The sequence below is a fragment of the Silene latifolia genome, unplaced genomic scaffold (genome assembly GCF_048544455.1).
Source record: "Silene latifolia isolate original U9 population unplaced genomic scaffold, ASM4854445v1 scaffold_96, whole genome shotgun sequence".
Lineage (NCBI taxonomy): Eukaryota > Viridiplantae > Streptophyta > Magnoliopsida > Caryophyllales > Caryophyllaceae > Silene > Silene latifolia.
The window spans coordinates 1,526,397-1,531,064 of NW_027413827.1; the positions used below are offsets into that span (position 1 = coordinate 1,526,397).

The 4,668-nt window shown below is 38.9% G+C and overlaps 1 non-coding gene across 1 annotated transcript; it reads left to right on the forward strand.

Annotated features, from left to right (window-relative positions):
* Window positions 1-224: 224 nt before the first annotated feature.
* LOC141640690 (small nucleolar RNA R71) lies at window positions 225-330 on the forward strand. Its single transcript, XR_012543126.1, has one exon. It is a non-coding gene; the product is annotated as a small nucleolar RNA R71 (small nucleolar RNA).
* The last annotated feature ends 4,338 nt before the right edge of the window (window positions 331-4,668 follow it).

A 4,668-nucleotide genomic window follows, 5' to 3' on the forward strand; every position in this document is an offset into this window, starting at 1 on the left:
CTTCCAGCTGAGCCACAACTTGCTTATTGACTACATGAACTGTTCTAATACCATCCCTCGGGTTTCCATACTCAGCACAGTGGGTCGCCATCTCTTCAATAAGAGCCCATTCCTTATCATCGTCGGTGTTCTTTTGAAATCTTTCGTTGGATGATGCATCAAGTATGGCTCTGTGATCATCGTATAGCCCATTGTTGAACTGATTGGATAGGAACCACGGATCAAAACCATGGTGAGGAATAGACCTCACCAATCTCTTGAAACGGCACCAAGCTTCATAGAATGTTTCATCCGGTGCCTGTTTGAAACTTGTGATCTTGGCCCTCAGCTGATTAGTGCGTTGCGGAGGGAAATATCTCTTATAAAAAGCAAGAGCAAGGGTCTCCCAGTCTGTGACCCCCGCGGCCGTGCGGTCCAAATCAGTCAGCCACTCCCTGGCTGAGTCAGTCAAACAAAAAGGAAACAGAACCTCCTTAATCTTGTCTTGAGTTACCCCCTTTGTGGCGGGGATAGTAGAACAGTAGTCCGAAAAGACCTCCATATGCTTCCTCGGGTCTTCGCCTGCCACACCTATAAAGAGATTTCTCTCCACCAGATTGATATAGGACGGACGGATGTCAAATGTATTCCCACCCTCGGTCTGGAGATTGAAACCCTTTAGAATTGATGATGCTTTAGGCTCCGAATGACTAGCAATGTTCGGCATCTTTACTGGTTGGGTTACAGAACTGAAAGTGTCTTCTTCAAAAGATGAATTTTCTGTAAATAGGAAATGCTAAATCTCTGGTTCGTAAGTACTCAAATATTCCTTTCGTGATTCTCTTTGCAGACGGAGTCTATACCTGAACAGTCTCTCTGGCTCAGAATCAGCTGAAACCAACCTGTTTGACCTGGGCATACACAACACTGAAAGAAAATGAATAAGAACTGTCTTAAAGAATAAAAATTCCCTGAGACGGATAAAATAAACGAAACAAAGAAAGATAGGGCAATTGCCTCCCCGGCAACGGCGCCAAAATTTGACAGGGCTGTCGTATACCTATCAAAAATAAATAACTAAACTAACTATATAGCTAGGGAAGTCAGGTCGATCTCCTCAGGGAGGCAAGATATCTGTAAGAGTCCGTCTATTTGGTCACAAATGGGGGTTGTTTATAATTGATTTCCTAAACTAAAAGCTTTAAGGCAAGTGAAATAAGGAAAGAGGAATTAAGACAGAAAATAGAAATAAACTATCAATAGAGAGGGGACATGTCAGGATTTCGGTTCACTACGGTAGTCCAGTGACTCAACTGTAAACAACTTAGATAAATTACTGCGAGACGGATATGGAAAGGTCCTTCCGGTCCACTTTCTATCCTAAATTACCACTAACTTAACTTCCGTCCTCGTCAGGGTAGTCTACTGTTCATAGCAGGCCTATTTAGTCCAATCTTCCGATCCAGGAATAAATTTAACCAGATTAAAAGGGTGACTCAGAAGCGTGCAATCAACTAAGTCGGTAAATACACTTATATTGCTATGGGGACAGAATCTCATAATTAATTCATCTAACCTATTTACTACATCGTCACATTTCTACCGTAGATCCCCTAATCCTAACATGAAATAGATTAGTTACTCATGCTATCAATATCGTCAAAACTAATAACGATGAATAAACTAACATTCAACATAATAAAACGATAATGAAATTGCATAAAAGTAGTTAGGGCAGAAAATTAAATGAAGTAAAACAAACAATTAAAGTAAATGAAAGAGAGATTAATATTAAAAGAGAGAAAGAGATTACAATCGCAAGAATCCGGCGTAAAGAACAAACAAATACGAGCGAGAAAATCCGAAAGCAAAAGTTACAGTGAAGGAGAAAAAGTAACGCAGTCTTTTACTGTCGAAGATGAATGACAGATAAAACTTAGATAGATCAAAGATGCTAATAACCTAGTTAACGTGTGCTTAAATAGAAAAACTACTAAATCCATTAACTAAAACAAGTTCACGGGCTAATTAAAGTCCACGTCAGCCAAAATCACTCGATCGAGTAGTCTGAAACCACTCGATCGAGCATTTCTCCAGATAATCTACTCGATCGAGTAGAATTGTTACTCGATCGAGTAACCTCAATTTCCAGCACTTCTTGATCGACTATAAAATTACTCGATCGACCAACTCCAGCCATAGAAACCACTCGATCGAGTGATAAAACAGCTCGATCGAGTATTCTTCTTCCAAAACAGCTCAAACTCGTGAGCGACTGCCACTTAGACCGTTCCTTCACGCATCCTAATGCAAGATCTCACTCTTGAAAATCCCGTCTCCTCAAAATGCATGCAAAAAGGACGAAAATGGTACGATTCCACTACTTTCGCGTTCATTTCTACAAAACGGACAAAACGAACCAAAGTAGCCAATTCGAGGCAAAATTTAATATAGACAGTACGAAAGTACATAAAAAATACGTGCTAAAATAGGCTAAAAAGACTATACAAAATGCACGTATCAATTATGAAGCCAAGAACAGGGTGGAACTGATGCAACAAATTCATGCTCTGGTCAGGAAGCAGATAGAGAGGGCCAATGCTAGATACAAGGTAGGAAAAGGTCCAAAAACGGCAAGAGAATTTCAGCCTAGTGATCTGGTTTGGCTGCACCTGAGAAAACAGAGGTTTCCTGATAAGAGAAAGAACAAGCTGATGAATAGATCAGATGGTCCATTTGAGGTTACTGAAAAGATTGGGCCTAATGCTTATAAGCTCAACTTACCTGGGGAGTATGGTGTTCATAGTACTTTCAACATAGGTGATATGCAACCATACTATTAGGGCTCTGATAAGGAAGCAGGTGATGGGAATTTGCGGGCAAATCCAAATCAAGAAGGGGAGGTTGGAGTAGGAGCTCAGCAAGCTAACTTTAGCCCTGACCCTGTCACAACGAGGTCAAGGTCCAGGTCAGTTGTTCAGGGGTTCAAGGCTAATTCAGACCCAATTCCAGGCTCAGTTTAAGTTGGTCAGGCGACAACAACTTGTATATACATTCTGGCCAATCTACAAAAGGCCTTAATCATTTTTAATCAGCTTAGGAACCAGGTAAGGAACAACATTCAGGCAATTATCAGCACACTTATGAGCCAAGTTGCAGTAGCATCTAATCTTTTATTTGGACTCAAGCTCAAGGTGTTATGTAGGGAAACCTTCTTCTGAGAAGTCAATAGACAAGGGCACAAGACAAACCAGAGCTTTAAGTGCTCCCTGCATAAACAAACAAGAACCTGAAAACTGCTTTATGCTTTATGCTTTATTGTCTTTGTCTTATTTTCATAAATGTAAGAGCATTGTCTACTTTTTTATGGTAGTTAAGATTTAATCTCAGCCTTAGAACTCAATCTGAACGTTCTAAACTCAGCATCACTTGGCCTATATAAGCCAAGCAACATCAATGAAAGAAATCAGATTGCCTTTGAATTATTTTATAATTTCTGAACTTTGTTCTGAAATCAGACTCTTGGTTGTGTGCTGGAGTTCCTCCTTTGCTTAGTGATGGGAGAGTTAATTTAGTCTCTTTGTTTTGTGTTGTAGCCTAATTCACGCCCTTAATCCATTGGCTTAGTGCTTTGGTCAAGGTTTTATCTTTCTGTTACCCCAACAAGCAAGTACAGGAAAAGTTGTAAATCTATTCTCCCTGAACTGGTTGTAGGCTGTTTTTAAAAATATAGAGTTCATCTAAAAATCACCAAAATTTACTCAGTTTTAGATCAATTACCAAATTAATTATTACAAATTTTCAGGATTTATAAGGGTCTTTTGCTATTTTTATTACCCACTGATAAATCATAGCATTCGGGCCTTTTTCCCTAAAGTTCTAAGTGACTGTTGCCTGGATTACAGTCCAAGTATATTGTGGAGAATGGTTATATTGGCTGTTGGAGTTTATAGTTGTAGGATAATGTTGTTCGTTATTTTACATTGACATATCATTGGTTATTTCATATTGGCATATTGATTCGGGTCGAAACTTGGTCGTCTAAGCTCCCAATCAAACACTATTTATATTCTTAACAAACTACTCTTAGTAGAGCGGTAACTAAACGTCGGATCCCAAGGGATGGGTATTGTATTGACTTATCGGCTATAGAAAGCTATGTCTTTGATGTCACAATTTGGGTTGAGGTTGAGATTTGCAATCTAAGCTACTTAACAAATGCAAAGTAAGTAAATGAAAGTAAAGCAAAGTAAGCAAATGGGGTTTGTAAACAATTGATTAAAACACTAGGGTGTCATGGGTTCATAGGAGAATCATGATGAGATCACATAAATAAGTTTCATAGATGCAAGCAATTTATTGCTGTAATGGAATCGAGTTAGTTTATATCTTACTATTCCTAGGAAGTTTTGGGTCTCGGATCCGAGTCGATCAAAACTTTACAACACCTACAACGACTTAATTCTCCCTATTCAATTATATGCATGGTCTAACAAGCCTTGAGTTGGTTTATGTCTTACAAGTCTTGTTGAAAGGATAAGACAATCATGCTAGGTTTTCAATCAAGCATAACATGTGCATAAGTTAAAACTACAACAAGCAAGCATTCATATGAACTTATTAAGTAAAGATCTACGCCATGAATAACTCACCTAATCCCCCATTAAACCTAGTTAAGGAACTACTCAC